The following is a 7,418-nucleotide window of genomic DNA, read 5'->3' on the forward strand; positions in this document are numbered from 1 at the left end:
ATAGGACAGTGTACAGTAGTTTTCTTAAGAGCAATTTATCAAAAATTAGCTCAATGTTTACTGTCCACCGTTACAGGATCACAAATTTAGTTTTGTATTTTAAATTTCACAATTGTCAGAATGAAAGTGTGATATATCATAGGTATGATAAAACATTTTTTATTACCTATTCTCACAAAGAAAAAGAAATCAATGTCTTTCCATGATAAGCAATTAAGTTGTCTTTTCCTACTGTCCATCTCTTGTCTAGATTTTACAAAACAGTCTTACAACAAGAAGAGGTCAATACTGATGCCAACTCAGCACAGAGATCCAAGATGACTGGACACCTACTCGTTACCATGCATGCCTAAGGTATTTAGATCACTTTGTTTCTTTGACTTTTAGATTTACGTCATAAAGTAAACTACTGATACTATCAATTGATGTTGTTGAAAGGTTATTCAGTGTAGTAGTGAAAATTGAAACTTTTATTCAAAGAATGAAACTTGATACCTTAGTATCAGATATGATATATTACATCCAAGACAAGGGAATACATGTATGTGCCAGAGGGTAGGTGACCATTTTGCCCAGCATCAGGAGAGCAAATGGTCCGCTGCCACTTGTGACTTTTGATGCCGTTTGCATTCTAGTCACCAGGCTGACGGCCATCAATGAAAACCCTGAAATTTTAAGTGCTGCAAAGGATTCTGGTCTGAATGTCACTGCTTAGCCTGGGGGTAATGACATCTGAATCATGCAATCTAATGTTACAGGTTAAGTGACCTTTGACCTTAATCTCAGTCGTGTGAATCTTGTATTGATAAGTAGGATAAGAAATTATCATTGACGTAAAAAACAAAAGTGGTGAAAATATTTTCAAAAGTCTGACATGTTCTTTTTGCAGTGTAACTTTATCAATACACTATTTTGGACTGCAGCAAGGCGTACAAGGGCTGTATAATGTCCTGAGGTACTGAAAAGAGCAATTGCTGTGATTTTCACTGTTGAAATTCAACTCTCCTGCAATGAGTTAATCTGGTGAACCACTTATCTGAGACTGAAAACAGCTGATAGCGTTTTGAATCATCACATGATCTATTTCAGGTTGAGATTCTGATTTGTCAATTTTGAAAGCTGTAACCAAGACAAGATCAAAGCGAGTGTCATATTTTGATCATACCCTCTATAATAACATATTTTATTTTCGATAGCAGCACAGCAAGATGCAGTGTGTCTTACTTTTAGTTTATAATGTTTGTCTGAAAATTGCATGCTGTCATTTCGATCATTTTCAACAAGATGTCAGTCTCACTTTTGTCTGTATCTGTTTCTGATAACTCATCTCTCACCACAGATGTCAGCTGTTTACAACAATGTAGAAGTAGCATAGTAGTTGTTTTAATACTGATGCCAGTGCCAGGAATAAAACAGGACTTCTATCTCTGCAATGCTTCATCACAAAAGGGTAAGCCTGTTGCAATCTTTTACACACTACATACATGTTGAGTATAGAAGTTAATTTGCAAGAAATTTGGCAGAAATTGACACTTTCTTGCCCACAGTGAGAAGAGTTTGAGTCCTTTTTTCTTGCACTTGATCCATGAGAATATGATTTCTTGCAATCTGTCAGCAAGAAATGAAAATCCTGTGTCAATCTTTGACATAAACAATTGATGCAACATATCGTGCCAAGGTTGGAAGATGATTCGCTGTCTTCTGCATGAGTTAGCTAATGAGGACTGTTGTAATTACATTATGATCATCTAAAACTACAATGTATTTTCCCACGTGCTTGACATCACAATACACAGACCATAATTTACCAGTGTTTTGAGAATGATAAAATATTTCAGTAATAAATGTCATCTCAGTAGTGTTTTACAAGAAGATCAACTTTGCTGGTGATAAATAAATAAAACCAATGTATCATCCATTGTCAAATGCAATCCTTGTGAGTACCAGTCAGAGCTAATTTGAGGTGAAAGCCAGGGCTCGAAATTAGCGGTAGTCCCGCGTCCACAGACTACCAACTTTTCCCTGGGGCTACCAAAGTCCATGAAATGGTAGCCCACATGGACTACCAACGCCTTGGACAGTGGACGACATGACGTTGCTCGCTGTGAGATGACCGACACTTACAGTCAACACAGATAGACACAGAAAGGCTAGATCATGACTTTGTTATGCAAGTTTAAAGGCGACAGTGCAGTCGCATTTGTTGCAACAAACTTTCAATAAATATCATTATCTGAACTGATGTACTTGGATGACAGGCTGGAGAAATGATGGCCAATGAAAATTCATTTTCATTGTTATTTAATCACAATGTATCAATCACAATTAAACACAAAATTATTCAAACTGCAAAGAAAAAGCTGTCGGGACATCCAGAAATTACGCTTTCTGAAGTGTACGAGATCATCCCATGATAGTGTACTTTGGTGGAGAAATATGGCTAAATTGCCACGAAAGTATTGAGAACATGACTGTACCAAGTTGTCATCCTGAAATTCATAGCCAATCTATTTAGCCATGCTATGTTTGCATGTGCTGAGTGAAAAGTCGTTGTCATGGCGAACATCAAAATTTGCATATAAGCTCTGTGTATATGTGAATAGATCGGGTCCTCAAACTTTGAGGCGTCACCGTTGTCCACTACAAATGCTATACCGTTCTCCTAAGGCTATGATATGCAGGTATTGATGTCAAATGACTAGAAAATTCACTTCATGGATAGAATCATGCTAAATAAATCTTTCATTGTCTAGATATAAATAAAAAATATCCTTTACAAAAAAACCTCTTCATTCATGCATGGACTACCAGACCTTGTCAGTGGGCTACCAACTTCAGAAAATGGTAGCCCAGTGGGACTACCAGGGAAAAAAGTTAATTTCGAGCCCTGAAAACAAATGAATTATGAAGTATAATTTAAGTTTTGTAAATGAGACTGTTATTCATGCTTCTCTCACACATTGTATGATGGCATACGAGATCAAATCTTACTTGTAAGAAATGAAGTGCTTATAGTGGCAGTTGCATTCAACTTAGAATTGTGATCTGAGAAAACCGTAACAAACATATTTTTGTTAAAAAACAATCAGAAAGAGAGAATTTACAAAGTTTACTTAACCCTTTCAGTGCCAAAGTCAATCTTTGTCACTTTTACAAAATATACCCCAGCCAAATTTTTTCAGAATTTTGCCGAAATTTTGATAAAAAATGTAGTCAATGCAATGTGATGTCCATTTGATCCAAAATTGTCAAAAAATTGCAGAAAATTCATAACAATTGGTAAAATGTTGCACTAAAATTTTGGTGAGAAAAAATTCAGCACTCAAAGGGTTAATTCTGCTGCTGGCGCATGGTGCTGATGAAGAACCAGTAAATGTTACATGTATTTATGATTTCAGCAATACAATATTCCTTCACATTATAGAGTTTGATTGCCTAACTCAACACTGGTACTTAGCATGATAGGCATCTTTGGACAAAATGCAAAATTTGCAAACACCAAACACTGTTATTGTTGCCTTTTGTGTTTATTTTGATATACAGTTATCGAATTTACTCACTTTTCAAGATATCATTGGATATTGATATGGATACGAGAATGAGGAACTGAAGAAAAATTGAAGTGAATGTCTACATCCATCGGCATACACTGATCAAAGGGACGGAGAGAGTATTTTTGTGGACAGAAGAAATCCACTGATTTCATTGGCTAGATCCTTTGAAAGTTGGTACACCGTTGGTGAACTTGACCTACACTGATAAGAAATTGCAACAAGTATGAGAAGAGGTAATGTGATAGATAATTGGCTACTCAGTGTGATATGTGTGTTCATAAAGCCCTTGATGGTTTACAAGTGATGACTTTGATAAAAACATTAATTATTCAATGGGATTTAATTTCGCCATTTTCACTGAAACATAAAATGTTAAATAACAATAGAATCTATTGTTTTACTGGCAAAAACAGTGAACTTAAATCTGGTGAAATGTCTAAAACATCAAAATAGTGAAGTTGCATCCCTGAGAAAATTAATGATTTTACAGTATGTAGCTGAATATTTGTCCTTGTAAGGAATACACTGACATCAATCTGTGTTCAGTGTCACACACGTTTGCCTTTTTTGATGAGATGGACCAGCAAATTTATCATAGTAAATTTTGAGAGCTCTATGATTCAAATCAGATTAAGAGATGGCAATGTTTCCACCTTTGCTTGTTCTTTGCTGAACATTTTAGCAGCTAGTCACCTCACAGGTTACAGCTGACATGATCATCAACCCTTTGAGCGCTGCAATATTTTTCCACCAAAATTATAGTGTGTAAGATTTTACCAATTTTTGTGCATTTTTCTGTAATTTTTTTTGACAATTTTGGACCAAGTGAACTTGACATTTTATTTGCTTCAGATTATTATCAAAATTTTAGCAATTAATAGAAAAAAACTGACTCGTGTATATTTTGATACAGGCAACAAAAATTGACTTTAGCATTCAAAGGGTGAATGAATGAACCACAAGTTGAAAGGTCACTGTCTGCAGTTAATTGTACATGTAATGAATTTTACAGGAGATCTAAGATCATATTGAATTCAAATTTTATGGCAAACAAATTTGTTGGCTGGCACAATGTCAAAAAAGTGTAAAATGTGACCTATCAAAATGTAAACATTGTAACTTGATGTCCAGGTCTTCAATATTGATAAAGCTATGGTGTCAAGTTTAATTTTGTTAAATGCTGTATTCGTATATAATCTTTTACAGCTTTCTGAAACTTGACAGGTTTTAGACAAGGTAGAATAATATTATCCAATTTTCTGCCAATTGTAGGATAGTGAGAAAACAGTCACCCATGACAGCATAAAAAAATTATCTACATTATAAATAAAAGCAATTTACTACATCTTAAATGCTGATCAAAAATTTGCTGTCAGTGCAATACCAGTAACATGTAATCTTAGCACTTTTCAATTTTCCTGGTATCAATTCTTGCAACAAAGCAAGGATTCCATAATGTAACAGTTACTGATAAAGGGAATGGTAGATGTGCGTCACAGACAAGATTTAAAAAAAATGTGAGCATACATATTCTGTAGTTACAATTCCATAGGATAGACAACTGCCTTCCAACCAGTCTCTGCTGGTCTGTCTCTGTCAGTAATATAGTAGTTTAGTAAGTAAATAGGTATAAATGATTACTGTATCCATGTTTAGCACAGGAGTTGAAATACTGTATGATTAACCGTATGGGCGCTAGAGTCAATTTTTGTCGCCTTTAAAAAAATATACCCCTGTCAATTTTTGTCAGACTTTTGCCAAATTTTGGTGAAAAAACTGTAGCCAATGAAATGTGATGACCCATTGATCCAAAATTATCAAAAGAATTACAGAAAAAAATTCATAAAATTTGGTGTAAAGCTGACTTTGGTGGGAAATATTACAGCACTCAAAGGGTTAAGAGAGACTGATATAACACACAGCACATTACTAAACAGTTTGGGAGTGTCTAGAAATAAAGGCAACATAAAACGTTAAGGAGTATTGTATATGCCTATGGTTAAAGTACATATGACAAACTTTGAGCATTCAACTCAGTCTGTCCAGTGGAGGTTCCATCCAGAAATCATCAGTCAGAAATACCAACTTCATGCAAACTATGACACGTCAACAATGATTACATGGATGTCAATGCGCTACAGTAATGTAATACAATGACGTAGGTGTCAGTTTAGTTTCACAGTTAGTAATATCTCACAGTGTCAATATATCTGTTGTCTGTTACAGAAATGAAGAATTATTGTTTGGAGAGCCTGTTCTGATAGCGCAGGAAGAGTTGAACGTAATCCATGTGATTGAAAGTACATGGCAACTCATGAGGATAAAAGTTTATCAAAGTCTTGTAACTGGGAGCAGGTTTTGGATTAGAAGTCAGCAGCCTATGACATTGTATGACCTGCAAGGTTATTTCTCTGATTATAAAATCTCAAAGTTGCACACAAGTAATGAATGAAATGAAAATAATAGTGACTCTGACTGTTTGTCCTCTAATATCATTTACAGAGATGTAACATATTGCAAATGAAACAAGAAAATAACAGTTGAAAAAATTGATAAAGTCTGCAGTCACACATTACACAAGCCTGCTAGAAAGTCATATTGTATCGGTCTGAGTTATGATATGTGGGTCAGATACTTTGTAGCCAATGAGACTGTCGTACACAAAAAACATCGGTGTATTTAACCAATCATTTAAAGCTTTTCATGATGTAATTTAGAATGGTTTGGCCTTCGGTAGACTTTGCATCCTCTGGTGGCCAAGTTGAGCAATCAATTGTGGAGTATGAGCCAGCTATCTCCGTTTGATTTTGGCTAGAGATGGATATCCCGGGAAAAGAAAGTTAACTCTCTGTTTAAAAATAATTTTCAAATGATGAAAATCACGTGGATTTAGGCCAATTAAAAAGCGAACATAGCCAAATTTTTATCCCATGTGTTTCTGCACTTTCTGTTTGCTATGTTTTGAGACAGTGAAATGTGAGTTTGTTGATCTGTCATTGCTGTTTTCTAAAATCATTTTAAATGAACAAATTTCATCATTGTCCTTAGATTTTTGCATTTGCAAAGTTGCCATTGAAATAAAGCTGCAGTTGTTATGTAGAATAAATGCAGTAGTGGTGACTAATTCAAATAACATATTTTTGGTGATTGTGGTTTTTTTCTTTATTCTTTTTATTTTGTCATTCCTGCAAATTCTTTGGTCTGGAATCTCTGTCAAACTGTTTTTCACAAGGTACAAATGTATTGTCATTGTTTGATTGTTGAATATTGTGACTCAAACACTGATCAAAAATGTCATAAAATATCAGTGTTTGATGTCATTTTCAAACACTTTTACCTACTTAGTTGAAAACAAACTGAAAAACCTCTCAGATTACACCGTTACAAACATAAAAAAACAAGTGTTGTTCTGAAATAATTTCATCTTTACACTTTCTTCAATATTTAAATTTATGATCAATTCAGTTCAAATCATTCAAATCAGCCGTCTTCGTAACTCTTTTCTTAATTTTTAGTCAAAGAATGTCCCACATAGTCAAATTTTTATTGTGTTGAATGTTTCATACTATAAACTCAGTGAAATGAAATCTTTGCCTGATTGTCTTGATGTTTGAGTGAGTGTTTGACGTACATGTGCATCATAATTTTCTGTACAGAAAGCACAATTCATGATATCATTAGGCGCACTGCCATAGGAATGATACAGACATGCAGTTTAGTGTTCAACCCTTATTCACTTCATGGAAACTTTTGACCATAAAAATGGTGATAAAATAAAAAGCTTTGACCTATTTTGACCCATCATTCTGTCGGAAATTATGAGTATGATGGATTTCAGTGTAAAAACAGAAAGGTAGACTTTGT

The 7,418-nt window shown here is 34.6% G+C and overlaps 1 long non-coding RNA gene across 2 annotated transcripts; it reads left to right on the top strand.

The window, feature by feature from the left end:
* Positions 1 to 250: 250 nt before the first annotated feature.
* On the top strand, positions 251 to 7,191 carry LOC139144130 (uncharacterized). Of its 2 annotated transcripts, none has more exons than XR_011554755.1 (4): positions 251 to 354; positions 1,340 to 1,450; positions 3,569 to 3,787; positions 5,781 to 7,150. It is a non-coding gene; the product is annotated as an uncharacterized lncRNA (long non-coding RNA). The 2 variants fall into 2 exon arrangements; XR_011554754.1 differs by having other exon boundaries at positions 260 to 354; positions 3,544 to 3,787; positions 5,781 to 7,191.
* Positions 7,192 to 7,418: the final 227 nt, after the last annotated feature.

The sequence above is a fragment of the Ptychodera flava genome, chromosome 11 (genome assembly GCF_041260155.1).
Source record: "Ptychodera flava strain L36383 chromosome 11, AS_Pfla_20210202, whole genome shotgun sequence".
In the NCBI taxonomy this organism is placed as follows: domain Eukaryota; kingdom Metazoa; phylum Hemichordata; class Enteropneusta; family Ptychoderidae; genus Ptychodera; species Ptychodera flava.